This window comes from Carcharodon carcharias, chromosome 37 (genome assembly GCF_017639515.1).
Source record: "Carcharodon carcharias isolate sCarCar2 chromosome 37, sCarCar2.pri, whole genome shotgun sequence".
Lineage (NCBI taxonomy): Eukaryota > Metazoa > Chordata > Chondrichthyes > Lamniformes > Lamnidae > Carcharodon > Carcharodon carcharias.
Genome location: NC_054503.1, coordinates 3218439 through 3234037, shown reverse-complemented (window position 1 = coordinate 3234037; position 15599 = coordinate 3218439). Strand labels below are relative to the sequence as shown.

The 15599-nt window shown below is 48.5% G+C and overlaps 1 long non-coding RNA gene across 1 annotated transcript in view; it reads right to left on the bottom strand.

Annotated features, from left to right (window-relative positions):
• LOC121273039 overlaps positions 1-15319 on the bottom strand; it is a 50437-nt gene extending 35118 nt beyond the window's left edge. Inside the window, exons 1-2 of the long non-coding RNA XR_005941941.1 lie at positions 15293-15319; positions 4573-4703 (exon numbers count right to left, since the gene is read on the bottom strand). This is a non-coding gene — a long non-coding RNA (uncharacterized LOC121273039). The remainder of the gene's footprint in view (positions 1-4572; positions 4704-15292) is intronic.
• Between the last annotated feature and the right edge of the window lie 280 nt (positions 15320-15599).

Below are 15599 nucleotides of genomic sequence, written 5' to 3'. Positions count from 1 at the left end.
CACTTGAGTTAGAACAGTTGCTACCCTCCCAATGTAATTGCGTGAAGAATTTTTGGATGTTGTAAAGTGCCATATTTAATGCAAATACCAGGGTCTTGAGACCCATTGGAAAGGATTATGTAAATCTGCATTTAATGAGGGACAGGTGCAACACAGCACAATTTAAATGCTCATGGGAATAAGGTGCAAAACAAGCATATTCCAGGTCTGACTGCACATTGCTGATTAACAACAATGAATTAGTGCAGAGCAACATTCCCAGAGGTGTATCATCATCCCTGGAAAAATACTTTCCTTTATCCAGTGCCTTATCACATTTCAAGCTCTATGGTCTAATTTGAATTGTAATGTGGCCAAAATGGTCATTTTGCCCATAGCTAGATCCTAGACCAGTTAACTTAAACATTGAACTCAACAATTTCAGATCATTATCTCTACCTGCATAATCTTTTGTGAAGATGGCTGTTGGTGGTGCTTCTGCTTTTTCCATTTACACCACTTCTCAACCCATCTTTTTGTTGCTTTACGTGCCCCAGTTTGCCTCACACCATTGTTCCTTTGGTCATTTAATCTTTCTTGACCTCCACCATATCACGGACATTTTGTTCTTTCCCTGCCTCGCTATTTCTTTATGCCCTTAACTTTTTCCAGTTCCAATTAAAGTCTCTCTCTCTTTCTTGATTTATTTATATATATTTTTATAGAGGACTATGCTGTCCTTCAGGTAGTACGATTTACATCTGCCTTAGCAGATGATGTCCATGCAAGTGTTTGTATTTTAAAATAGAACAAAGTAAAGGTTGTGTTTGCTGCCAATGCCGTGCATGTACACTTCTAGGCCATGTTTATTGTTTTACAGACTCCCACTCTAAATCAAAGGGAAGTGGTGGTGGCATAGTGGTATTGTCCCAGAATCCCAGGTTAATGCTCTGGGGACCTGGGTTTGAATCCCACCACGGCAGCTGGTGGAGTTTGAATTCAATTTAAAAAATCTGGAATTAAAAGTCATGATAATCATGAAACCAATGCCGATTTTAGTAAAAACCCATCTGGTTCACTAATACCCCTTCAGGGAAGAAGATCTGCCATCCTTACCTGGTCTGGCCTACATGTGACTCCAGAGCCACAGAAACTCTTAAAATGCCCTCTAAACAATTAGAGATTGGCATAGGCAATAAATGCTGGCCTAACCAGTGACGCCTGCATCCCAATATTTTAAAAAAATCTATGGAAAAGGAAATTAACACAAACTTTGACTGTACCTGGGCACGCACCCAGTTCCCAAGAGACAGGGATTTGCAGAAAAAACAATCAGGAGACACTAGAGAAATCAATGGTAATTTTCCCCATTACAACCTCATCACAGACCAAACAAAGCTTCCAAACCTGGAGCAAGTGAGGGGTCAGGAGGAGTTGGGTGGTACTGGGCACTGTGGTATTGATACATTTAGATGTTCGATTCGCAGTCATTCCCTACAGGTTACTTGCAATTACACTGTAACTCCTTTTCGAAATGTCTCCCCTTTTTAAATTCCAAATTGAATTTGATTGTACTACGAGCACTCATATTTAAATGTGAGATGTTGAACCATGTCTGTCCCAACCACCAACTCAATGCTAACTGTATTATGGCCCAACATCTTGTACCAGAATTATATCCTGTGTGCGATCAAGACATTAGCGGCTTTCTGACTGAGCCGAGTATCGTTTGGGCGGACCAGTGCGCAGGAGACACTGTGGAAAGTGAAATGGTCATTCCTTTCTGCTTTCCTCTTGCAAAATGGCAGCAGGGGTCTACGAAGAACAGCCAATCTACAGAGAAACGCCCCCAATAATGAACCTCTGAGCGATGACAAGATCTGCCTTAATAGCAATTTGTTTCAATTTACCTCAAGATTGCTTATTTGTGAAATTGTGGCTTCTTGATCTTAAAAGGGACAGATTACTGTACAGTTCCGCCTCAGCAGAATAACGAATTGTGTATGCCGTGATCAAATGCATTAGCTTGGGCCTCTGGATTACTAAACAAAAACAAAAACAGAATTACCTGGAAAAACTCAGCAGGTCTGGCAGCATCGGCGGAGAAGAAAAGAGTTGACGTTTCGAGTCCTCATGACCCTTCGACAGAACTTGAGTTTGAGTCCAAGAAAGAGTTGAAATATAAGCTGGTTTAAGGTGTGTGTGTGGGGGGCGGAGAGATAGAGAGACAGAGAGAGAGAGAGGTGGAGGGGGGGTGTGGTTGTAGGGACAAACAAGCAGTGATAGAAGCAGATCATCAAAAGATGTCAACAACAATAGTACAAAAGAATACATAGGTGTTAAAGTTGGTGATATTATCTAAACGAATGTGCTAATTAAGAATGGATGGTAGGGCACTCAAGGTATAGCTCTAGTGGGGGTGTTTTTTTTTAAATAATGGAAATAGGTGGGAAAAGGAAAATCTTAATAATTCATTGGAAAAAAAAGGAAGGGGGAAACAGAAAGGGGGTGGGGATGGGGGAGGGAGCTCACGACCTAAAGTTGTTGAATTCAATATTCAGTCCGGAAGGCTGTAAAGTGCCTAATCGGAAGATGAGGTGTTGTTCCTCCAGTTTGCATTGGGCTTCACTGGAACAATGCAGCAAGCCAAGGACAGACATGTGGGCAAGAGAGCAGGGTGGAGTGTTAAAATGGCAAGCGACAGGAAGGTTTGGCTCATTCTTGCGGACAGACCGAAGGTGTTCTGCAAAGCGGTCACCCAGTTTACGTTTGGTCTCTCCGACGTAGAGGAGACCACATTGGGAGCAATGAATGCAGTAGACTAAGTTGGGGGAAATGCAAGTGAAATGCTGCTTCACTTGAAAGGAGTGTTTGGGTCCTTGGACGGTGAGGAGAGAGGAAGTGAAGGGGCAGGTGTTGCATCTTTTGCGTGGGCATGGGGTGGTGCCATAGGAGGGGGTTGAGGAGTAGGGGGTGATGGAGGAGTGGACCAGGGTGTCCCGGAGGGAGTGATCCCTACGGAATGCCGATAAGGGGGGGGTGAAGGGAAGATGTGTTTGGTGGTGGCATCATGCTGGAGTTGGCGGAAATGGCGGAGAATGATCCTTTGAATGCGGAGGCTGATGGGGTGATAAGTGAGGACAAGGGGGACCCTATCATGTTTCTGGGAGGGAGGAGAAGGCGTGAGGGCGGATGCGCGGGAGATGCGCCGGACACGGTTGAGGGCCCTGTCAACGACCGTGGGTGGAAAACCTCGGTTAAGGAAGAAGGAGGACATGTCAGAGGAACTGTTTCTGAAGGTAGCATCATCGGAACAGATGCGACGGAGGCGAAGGAACTGAGAGAATGGGATGGAGTCCTTACAGGAAGCGGGGTGTTTGTTTTTGTTTTGGATTTCCAGCATCCACAGTTTTTTTGTTTTTATCTCTGGATTACTAGTCCAGTGATATTACCGCCACGCCACTGTCTTCTCCCGAATGTGTTGGAGGTGCTATTTTGTAGAGAAGACAAACCCCCCAAGTCTTCGAAGGTGGGTGTTGGTGGTAGACTCCTCATTATTTGAGTATATCCAAGCTTATAGCCTTCTGAAAAGTCCAATGTGGGATCGGCATGGATGTCCAAAGAACTGGGCAGTGCATGTTGTCGTTGGTGCTTGGGGGAGTTTCTGCAGCTGTGCCACCTCTGGTCTTACCCTGAGTAAATTGGATATTGCAAGTGTGGTGTGGATGATCCTCAAAGCACGCGGAACCAAATTTCAGTGCTTGCCTCCGCATGGGTCGGTCAGCTGCAGTGTTTTCCCAAGAAAGGTGGTCTACAATACAGAAGTTTGTAAGACACTTTTTTTAAGGTCTCCCTTGTATTGTTTGTACTGACCACCTCGACAACCAGCTTGTCTTGAGACAACTCTGCATAGGAGATCTGCATGCGGATTCCATGGTCAACCATGTGAGATGTAGCCTGTGCATTGAAGGTTGGTGTTGAGGATCTCATGGAATTATTTGAAGAAATGCAAGGAGCTCACCACCACCCCCTGCCAAACTCCATCCCCCCAGATCTCCTGATCAACATTTGCCCCTCAACTTTAACTATCCAAAAAGGTGAACTGGGCATTCGTCACATTGCTGTTCATGGGATCTCACTGTGCACAAATTGTCTGCTGTGTTTCCTACATTACAACAACCGCAACTCTTCAAAAGTACTTCATTGGCTGTAAAGTGCTTTGGGGGGTCTTACAGACAATGTATAAGCACAAGTTTTGTCCTTTCTCCACCCCCCACCTAACAATTTTCTCTCCTGAAGGATGCAAACTCAGCACCCGAAAATGTTGACATCATTCTGCGCGCAACAGGGTTCATTTGTGACAATCTGTGTTCCAAAGCGATCTTTCAGTCATCATTTGACATCTAATAGCGATCGTGAAATCATTGACCTAAAATGGAATCACACGGATCTCGAACCACATCAGTTGCGAACATTTATTAGCCTTCAAAGCGGTCAGAAACGTTCAACTGACATCACTGGTGTTCAACTGACATCGCTAGTGTTCAAATTACTTCACTGGCATTCAACTGACATAATTGGTGTTCAACTGACCTCACTGGTGTTCAGATGACATCACCGGTGTTCAGCTTACATCACTGGTGCCCAACTGACATCACTGGTGTTCAAATGACATCACTGGTGTTCAACTGACATCACTGGTGTTCAACTAACCTGGAATGAGACTAAAACAACGTCAATAGTATCAGCAAAGATATTCAACTGACAATTTAAAGCTTAGACTGTGGGAAAATGTTAGCGATCATAGTTAGATGACATCAGATTTTTTTAAAGTGCCCAGTGCGTAGATTGTTTAACATCAGCGCACACTCACTACAGTGATTATTGTGGGGGCACGAACACATCTGCCACCCAACTTCCAGGTGATTTCATCCTGAAGGATTAAGTAAAGTGTAATCAGTACTGTAATTAACAGATTTTAATGTTTATTGGGGTGTGTAACCCAGAGGTACCCCAAAAGATGCACTGGGGAAGTTCCCATGCAAGGACTACATGGGAATTGCCCAGGAAGTTTAAACTTCTGATTACCTTGCACCTGGAACCCTCCGATATTCTGGTTTAAATTGGAGACTTTGGATAGTTCCAACTCTCTTAGCAGAATAGTTACCCAATAAAAGTTAGAAGGATTAAAACCACTTCTAACTCCTAGGTAGCTGTAGTGCTGACTACCCCCAACACTCCCCCTGACGATCCCCCGCAAACACATCGACTAACCCCCGCCCCCACGATTGCCCCCACCCCCCCTGACTAACCCCCTTTGACCATCCAAACCCCCTGACCACTCTTGATTGCCCCCCACTGACCCCCCCCCAACCCCTCCTGACACCTCCCCTAATGGCCCTGACTCCCACCAAACCCTCCAACCCCATCTGACTCCACTGACATCACGGCCACCCTCCTAACCACCCTAATGCCCCCAATCCCCCCTGACTCCAACTCCAACCATCCGCTCCCCCAACCCCAACCCCACCCCATGGATTGCAGGTGGAATCGCGGTAGGCCAGAAGTGAAAGTGAGGCCCACTCTGCACCTTTCCAGATGGCGTGGGGCCAGCAATGGCAGCAGAAGAAAGGTAAGTGGCCAGGTTAGGGAGATTGGGAGGCCTGAGCAATTTGGGACAGGGGAGGACCGAGGATTTGGGAGGGAGGCCTGAGGGTTGCAAAGGGGTGGGTTGAGGCCTAAGGCTTGGGGATGGGAGGGAGAGGCTCACCCACTAGAGAAAACATCCTTTCTACGTCCACCTTGTCGAGACCATTCAGGATCCTACTTATCCTATTTTCTTTACCTTTTTCTAATCTTACCCCTTCAGGCGTAAAACCTGCCGGGATGTCCAGTTTTCTTGGGCAGCGGCAAGGGCCTGGATGTTGGGCAAGACCCCACCCTGGGCTATGGTGACTCCTTCCAGCGGCTTGCTGAGCTCTCCCTTAACGTTGCGAGCTGCAGGTGGCGGAGGGTCCCAGGGTCACGTTGCCCGCTTAGCTCCGGGATCTCAGCAGTCAGGTGCTCAGGAGCAGCGGCCAAGCAGAAGGGAGCTCCAGGTTTTTGGCCCAGAGACAACGAAGGGACTGCCGATGCAGCTCCAAGTCAGGGTGGTGAGTGACTCGGAGGGGATCTTCCAGAATGGGGGGGGGGGGGGGGGGGGGGGGGGTGGGGGGGAGGGTGTTCCCATGCGTCTGCTGCCCTTGTCCTTCTATGTGGTAGAGGTCTTGGGTTTGGATGGTGCTTTTGAGCAGCCTTGGTAAGTTGGTGCGTTGCTAGCTTTCTTTTAGCATTATGTACTTTTAAATTTAATTCCGCTGCACTCTTATTTTTTAATGGTGGCGCATTTACTTTGTTACTTACATTGTTAACTATTTCTTTACCCAACCCCCTCCCGCTGAAGCATCCCTTGATTGTTTCTCCCCAGAGTGGGTGACCCTGGCAGAGTCGGCACAGCAGGGGTGCCGGAGAATGATCAGAAGCAAGGGATAGCATGCCAGCTGAAAAAGAAGGGGCGAGGGAAGTCCTTGGGAAAAGTTTTGAAAGTAAGCGGTAAGATTTGTTTATCTTTTTTCCCATCATAACATGTAGGAAGTTGCACTAATATTCTCTTGATCGCTTTGATGCCTAATGATTGCATTTGATGTCTATAATGCCCAATGATTGCTTTTAAACACAAATGATCGTTTCCATAATTGTTTTTATTATTCATTCACGGCATGTGGCACGTCGCTGGCTGGGCCCAGCATTTATTGCCCATCCCTAGTTGCCCCTTGAGAAGGTGGTGGTGAGCTGCCTTCTTGAACCGCTGCAGTCCACGTGGTGTAGGTACACCCACAGCGCCGTTAGGAAGGGAGTTCCAGAATTTTGACCCAGCGACGGTGAAGGAACAGCCGATATATTTCCAAGTCAGGATGGTGAATGACTTGGAGGGGAACTTCCCGATGATGGTGTTCCCATGTGTCTGCTGCCCTTGTTCCTCTAGATGGTAGTGATTGTGGGTTTGTAAGATGCTGTCGAAGGAGCCTTGGTGAAGTCTTTCAGTGCATCTTGTAGACGGTACACACACTGCTGCTACTGTGCATCGGTGGTGGAGGGAGTGAATGTTTGTGGATGTGGTGCCAATCAAGCGGGGCTGCTTTGTCCTGGTTGATTAACAAGCTGTGATGGCTTTTGAACACCTTTAAGCACTTTTGATGGTTCTTGGATCAGCGGGATCACGATGTTAAATGAACGTTAGCTGATGACCAATGAACATTTTGCAATCGAGGCTCATTGGAAGTTACGTTGTTTGATGTCAAATTACACACTGATTGGAGCACAATTGAAGGCAGAATCGATGTCAAAATTTTCTGGGGAGTTCCATGGATGATTGCTGTGCTTGGGTACCTCAGCTGCGGGGTCGTTCAACACTTACAAATAGTCATTTGGTAGAGCAGAGCTTGAGTATTGCTGAAAAAAGAGACATGTCGAAGCTTTTTGTCTTGCACTCATCAGGACACTTTGCAAGAATACCAATATGGGTGGGAAGACAACAACTTATACTCTATGTGAAGAGAGTGCTGATCGGTTGGCAAGTGGACTCTGATTGGTTGAGGTGTTGCCAGGCAGAATGCACCAGTGATGGTGACTGACAGTTATCTGCCTTGTTTGAAATTTAAAGCAGACAGCTTGACCCTGATTGGCCAAGGCATTGCCCTGAGGAATGAGTCAGCGAGTGGCTATCACTTATTTAGTTTAGCTGAAACAGGCACAATGTGTGTACATGTTCCTTCTGTCTGCAAAGGACGGGCTCCGTGCATTAATATATGTAACTTCCAGTACACGCAAATGTGCCACACTGCGAGTCTGGCTGACAATCTTAAATTGGTTGTCAGCGTAATTCTTAGCACACTAAGGATTACTTGGCAAATGTTGTCCAATGGCGGAATCAGCGTTCTCTTCACGCCCAGAACAAATTGTTGTTTTCCCCTTATTCTGGCATTCTTGCGAAGTGTCCTGATGAGTGCAAGGCGAAAAGCCTCGACACGTCTCTTTTTCTCAGCAAATACTAACTTACGAATGGCGTGTTGGCAAGCTGCCTACCAGCGGGATGTGTCACAGCCAGACGCAAAAGCTTTGCTCAGGTGAACTCATACCAGGCAGATGCGTATGGCCCTGCGACTGTTTTGAGCTGGGCGAGGGAAGGTGACCAGCATTGTCATTTTTTCATATCAATAGCTGCAGCCCAGCCTGCCTCCGACTCCCTCAGTCAGTTCAATTTGCTCGCCTCAGTAGAGCTCGGCAGATGCTGCCAGGTCTTGACTTAATGGGAGCCAGGGGATCAATAAACATCTCTCTATCTCACGCTGGCCCAGCGACATAAGTGTGTCAAAATCGCCCGGAGCAACTCGAACCTCCAGTCACCAATGGGCATTTAGCCAATGACGCCCTTTCGTTAGTAATGGAAACTTTTCACCACGCCCCGGAATTTAACCATGGGGCACAAGTTCCATTCACTTTGAAGGCCTTCGGGTTCAAATCCATCACTTATTCACTAGGAATTTGCTAGGGAGGTGGAATTCTCCCAATCAGCCGCCATAACTTTGATCGAATAAATGACGTAAATGGTAGGGGAAAGGGGTTCCGCTGATGCTACCGCAGCCATCTCCAACAGGAGAGAATCCAATCATCTCCCCTTGACAGTCAATGGCATTACCATCGCTGGATCTCCCACTATCAACATCCTGGGGGTTTACCATTGACCAGAAACTGCACTGGAGCAGCCATATAAATACTGTGGCCACAAGAGCGTGTCAGAGGCTGGGAATTCTGCAGTGAGTGACTCATCTCCTGACTCCCCAAAGTCTGTCCACCATCTACATGGCACAAATCAGGAGTGTGATGGAATACTCTCCACTTGCCTGGATGAGTGCAGTTCCCACAACACTCAAGAAGCTCAGCAACATCCAGGACAAAGCAGCCCACTATTGGCACCTCACCCACCACAATAAACATTCACTCCCTCCACCGCTGACATACAGTGGCAGCAGTGTGTACCATCTACAAGATGCACTGCAGCAACTCACTAAGGCTCCTTCAACAGCACCTTCCAAACACACAACTAGTACCAACTAGAAGGACAAGGGCAGCAGACACATGGGAACACCACCACCTGCAAGTTCCCCTCCAAGCCACTCACCATCCTGACTTGGAAATATATCGGCCGTTTCTTCACCGTCGCTGGGTCGAAATCCTGGAACTCCCTCCCTAACAGTACTGTGGGTGCACCCACATCAGATGGGCTGCAGTGGTTCAAGAATACGGCTCACCATCACCATATCAAGGGGCAATGAGGGATGAGCAATAAATGCTGGCCTAGCCAGCGTCACCCACATCCCATGAAAGAATGAGAAAGGAAAGGCACAAATCCAATACACTCTATTAGATGTTTGATCAAACTCAATGTTGAATACACCAATCTTAAACATTGACCCATTTGCCAGTAGGGTCTGGGTCACACTGAAGACATTTTGCCCTTGAATATTGGCAAAGTTCATCTCTGCTGGTCATTGTGGAGAGACATTTGTAACACTCCACTCATGTACACCAGAAGCCAGTAAAGCTGGAGAAAGAAGCCAAGAGACCAGAGAGGCTGCTGAAATGGTCAAAAGTTGGGCTGGAGAGACTCCCCTCACAATTGGCTGGACAAATAGTAGAGCAAAGCCCTCCAGGGTGATCCACTGTACGTGTGTCCATTTTTCTTGTGGACTGACGAAAAGGATTGCTGATTGTATAGTGGCAAAATGGTTATATCACTTGCCTAGTAACCCAGAGAGCCAGACTAACAATCTTGTCAGGAAGATATAATAATTTTCATAATGTTACTGGAATTTATTGTAAATTATAATAATATTGGGGTCTGTGTCTATGGGTCTTTGTGTGTGGGACTTAATTGAATTAAAGGCAGCTAGTCTGAAGGCTTTGTTGTATCAGAAGATAAGCTAGGTTTGAAATGTGAAGCAGGTAAACATGGGGGATATTTTAGAATGTGAGATGTAAAGGGAACATTTGCATTTTTTAATAAACCAGAATTCAAAAGAGGGGTGAAATGTTTCACCTAGCCAGGAGAAGTTAAGAAACAGTGGGTTTATTTTTCCTAAAGATTACTGGTAAAATTGGTACTATGTTAGACTTTTATTATTAGAGAGGTAAAGTTCAAAAACATAGTGAAACAATGGGAATTTGCATTCAAAGAACAAAATATGTATAGAGAGAAGGGCTGTGTGCAAGGGAAGGAACTCTAAGAATTAACAAGTGAGAAAAGTCTCCAGCCTCTAAGCCTCAAACTGCTGTCTGCAAGAACTGAAGTTAAGAAAACTCACTTTGAATTCGACTGTTCAGGGTATCGCGTAACATATGGGCAGAATTTTACGTTCGGCGTGCGGGTGCGCTCCTGACACGCCCGAGCATATTATGACGCGTAATTACGAGGGGCATGGGTCCCGATGCAGGCCCTTTTGGGAAAGGTGGGGCTCAGGTCAAGTCAGTGGCTGGAGGCACTTGGAAGAGGCCCTTCCGAAGATGACCAGACATGCTTCACCATCGCAGGGTTTCTGGTTAAATTAGTAAGGGTGCACCTGGGACTTGGAGGCCCAATGGAGCAAACTGCATACTTCCCGGTCTAAGCTGCCCGGCCTCAGTGGAGGTCATATTCAGCAACACTGAAGTCCCACGCTTGACTGGATGCTCATTTCGCTGTAATAGGTATTGGCAACTGACTTTCTACTGCACAAATCCATTATTACTTTAATGATCTAAACTTGCCTGCTGGCTTAACTCGTGGAGAGAGGGAGAATTGTGGTGTGTCATTTCAGCAGCCCGAGCTGTAGCCTAATGAGATGGGCTGCCTTCGAGGGCTTGCCACGTGATTGGGGGAGCACCTTATAAGCAAGCAAGAGAGGCATCGCCTCTCTCTCCACTGCCGCGGGACTGTTCCGATGGGATGGAGGTACCAGCTGGCAAACTGAAGGTGATGGAGAGGTTTTTCAGCCCCATTCATCAGCAGGGATCGGAGAGAGGCGGGGCAAGAGACGAGGTGAACCTAAGGGGCGGGGACGTCATGGAAGGGAGGAATTACGCTCTCTTCTACTCATCGCTCTCCTCCACCTCCTTGTCTTCAGAAACCAGCTTCGAGGGGAACACCTTCACCGCCCACTTGCAGCTGGGCTCAAGGAAACATTCTCGGTCGTGCGTGGATGTGTGGACGTCACGAGAGAGTAACGTGGACTCGGGCTGTCCAGCTCATTCGAACTCCAGCAACAGAAGCGAAGACAGACTCTGCCGGGAGGAGGTGAAGGTGCATGTCAATGCCCCGTTACACAGGCCTGGAAATCTGAACCAAAGTGCAGAACTCCCGACCTGTCGAGAGCACCAACGCAAGCCCGAGCCAAGGGCCTTACCGAACGGGCTGAGCACTGACAACCTGAGGAGGTCGAGGTCGATGGAAGTGGTTGCATCAGAGCCGTCCGGCCAAGCCGCAAAGGGGCTGGCTGCCCCCGGGGCCTTGAGAGACGGCAGGAAGCTTAAAGGCGACCCGAGGGCAGGCCCGGAGCTGATGCCAGCCAAAGCGAGGCTCGTACAGCAGAAAGTGAAGTTTTCTCAGTTCCTGGATGAAATCACGACGCAGGTGCTGAGCCCGGCGAGCATCGATTTCTTGGGCTTGAAGCTGCAGGACAGGGGGGTCAGAGGGGACGGGAATGCAGGCAAGAACTGTAGCGTCGGCGCTGGCGCGACGCAGGACGGCCAGGCCTGGCGAGAGGAGAAGCCCATGCAGCACAGGAGGGAAAGGAGAAGCATTAGCCCTGAGGACTGCCGGCAGCCAGGAAATCCAGGCACGGCGGAAGCCGCTGCGGGCCCGCGGTGTGGCTCCAGACGCCAACGGGGAGGCGAAGGCCCGAGGCCCGCGGACGGCGAAGGCGGCCCCGAGCGCAGCCCAGCCCGACCCCGGCAGACCCTGTCGGCCGCCCGGCGCCATTTCGAACCGAGCGGCGCGCCGCCGGGCCCGGCTCGGCCCCTCGAGCCGGACCAGGCTCCGCCCAGGCAGGGCTCGCCGGCCAGCAGGCACCGCCGCGGGGAGGGGGGCGGCGGCGAGCTGACGGATTCGGCCTCCAGCTTCGAGGGCTGCCCGGCTCACCCGGGGAGGCCTGGCCCGCGCAAAGGCACCGACTCCAGCTCCAGCCCCGAGGAGCCCTGGCCCACCGAAGGCCTGTCCCACGAAGCGGGCAGACCAGGGAGCGGGACCAGCAGCACCGGCGCTAAGGTAAAAAAAAAGGAAGACTTGCATGCGCGGGTTCGAATCCCACCCCGGCAGCTGGCGGCATCTAAATTCAGTTCATAAGTCTGGAGTTATAAAGCCAGTCCCAGTCACGGCGACCATGAAGCTATCGTGGATTGCCGTTAAAAACCCCATCTGGTTCACTAATGTCCCCTTTAGGGGGAAGGGAAATCTGCCCTCCTTACCCGGTCTGGGCCCACACGTGACTCCAGACCCCGCAGCAAAACGGGGTTGACTTAACTGCCCCTCTGAAATGGCCGAGCGAGACCACTCAGCTCAAGGGGCAATCAGGGAAGGGCGGCAAACGTTGGCCTTGCCAGCGATGCCCGCATCGCCTCAAAGAATGGGGGAAAAAAATTCTATAGCGCCTTTCTTTGACCTCAGGACTTCCCAAAGTACTTCACAGCAAATAGAATACTTTTGTTTTTGAAAGTGTCATGTGGCTGGGGGTTGCCAAACCAGGATCGGCCTGGAGTCTCCAGGAATTGAAGATCAATCTCCAGGAGAGTGCTGTGTGCGACCCTGGAGAAAAATATTTTTTTTTCTCTCATTTTCTTTGAACATTTCTCTTTACCAGATATAAGATTATTGAAAATTTGTTGGTGGTGGTGGTGGTGGTGGTGGTGGTGGTATGGGGGGTGGGGGGGAGGAGAAAAGGCTGTTTGGCTGACGTCAAGCATCATCCAATCGGGTAGTGATCCAATTTGCTTTCCAATTGGAATAGGAAGGCCGTACGACACAAAGAATGGATGTGACAGCTGGAGCATGGGAGGCAAGTCATGTGATGAATGCTCCAGGAATACATTGAATCACATTTGGCAACCCTACATGTTGTTGGAAAGTTTTGTCCTGGCCTGCCCACCTCAAGGCCTTATGGTTCCTTGGGTACCTCATGCAAGAGGGCATTCATCAGTGAAAAATCAGGTTTTTTTTTCTACTTTGAGACCCACCCATTCACAATCCAGCAGTGAGTGGCTGAAGGCCCTTCAGGGAATAGTCCATCTGCCCCCTCCCCGACCCATTTCTGAGATGTCTTTGCGTGAACGTGAGAGCATAGCGGTGTGGAGCGGGCCCCTTCACTGCTAAAACTGCCAGGTCTTATGTACCTGCCCGAGACGTGCCTCACCAGCATTCCTGACCCTGAGGCTCAATGTTGGGCCCGCCCCAGAGACCCGAGCGTGAAATCCAGGGCTGACGCTCCTAGTGTCAGTACGGATAGTCGTCTGGTAGCCCGGACCTTGACTATTGCTGAAAAAAAGAGGCATGTCGAAGCTTTTCATCTTGCACTCATCAGGACACTTTGCAAGAATACCAGTACAAGAGGAAAACAACAATTTATACTGTTTGAGAAGAGAGTGCTGATTGTTTGGCAAGTGGACTCCGATTGGCAATGCTTGGCAGTTAACTGTCAGTCACCGTCACCCAGTGCATTCTCCATGGCAACACCTCTACTAATCTGAGCGCACTCGCCAACCGATTACCACTCTCCTCTCATACAGTATAGATAGCTGTCCTCGCCTTATACTGATATTCTTGCGAAGTGTCCTGATGAGTGCAAGACGGAAAGCTCCGACATGTCAGCAATGAGGGAATGCTGCACCGTCGGAGGCCCTGGCTTTCAGGTGAGATATTAAACTGAGGTTCCCGTCTGGCCCTCTCTTGGAGGGAAAAGACTCCATTTGGCCACACGGTCTTGTAAATTAAACAGTGCAACCCATCAAAGCAGTTACACGATTAGCCTCACAGATATTCAGGAGTGTAGTGGCAAAAATTGGAAACGAAGGAAGACATGGGCTGGCAAGAACATATCAAGGTGGAGTGTTGGGCCGGCTCAAACAATTCCAAAGTCGTAGAACAGGAAAAAATTCTCCCCAGGGCCCCGGCCAACAATCCCCCAACTCACCTCACGTCTTCAAGAAGGAAAAAAAGGATTCCCTGGTTGTTATCACGTTGCTGCTCCCGGGATCTTGCTGTGCATAAATTGACTGTTGCGCTTCCTGCATTCCAACTCTGGCTGTAAAGCGTCGCTCCCTGCTCCGAAAGGTTGAAATTTACTTTCGACGCAGGGCTGGTGCAAAGAGCGTGAGGCAGCCTAGAGGCGAGCATTAGGCCTTGCGCTCCCTGCAATTCCCCCCCCCCAATACCCCACAATTAACTTTTCAACATGAGTATTGTCCAGTAATAGGAACAAAAATTCTGCATTCATAATTACAGACCTACTTTGCGTGGGGAAGGAAAATCTTTTGATTGTATTCCCATTGTCTTACCCTTTTCACAGGATGTATCTCTGGAGAAATGCCCACTAGAATGTGTAATATGGCTCGCACGCTGTAACACTAGAGACGAGATAACTTTCAGTGCAAGTTACACGATCAATAATTATTACCCATAGAGCGGGCCAGACTAAATTCTGATCTTTTGTCATTGTTTGCTCGTTTGCAGTTCTGGGCTACTCACGTAGATGTGCAAATTTGTAAAACTGTCACGTAAGGAGAATGAGGAACATAGTATGAAACGTTGGGAAAGCCTGTAATGTAAATACATGGAAATCTAATGTGTTTGTCAGTATGTGCAAACATACGAGTTAAGAGCAGGAGTAGCTGACTCCGCCCCCTCGAGCCTGCTCCGCCACTCAATAAGATCACGGCTGATCTGATTGCAACCTCAACCCCACATTCCTGTCTATCCCCGATAACCTTTCACCCCCTTGCCTATCAAGAATCTACCTGGCTCTGCCTTAAAATGTTCAAAGACTCTGCTTCTACCACCTTTTGAGGAAGAGAGCTCCAACGACCCATGACCCTCTGAATGAAAAGATTTCTCCTCATCTCTGCTTTACTTTTAAGCAGTGACCCTTAGATCTAGATTCACTCACAAGAGGAAACACCCTGTCCATGTCCACCCTGGCAAGACCTCTCAGGATCTTTTTAAGTTTCAATCAAGTTGTCTCTTACTCACCTGAACTCCATATGTGGATGTATATCAGGAGATCGGGACTTCTCATTCCCACTGCTGAAGAGGGTTTGTTTACTTGCCTTGTTTCATGCATAGTTGGTTCAGTCAGTTTCTCGCCTCCCCACAAATTTTGGCACTCTGTAGTGACCGCCTAGTTTGTCTAGCGGCTCCCATGCCTCCATTTCAATGTGAAAAGGCTTCTCAGAAAGAAAAGCCACTTCAAAGCTTTCAAATCCCAGTAAAAATCAGTAATACTTTTAAGACCAGTTCAGACAAGTTTTACTGGTGCCCTTCATTTCCAAGTTTTACT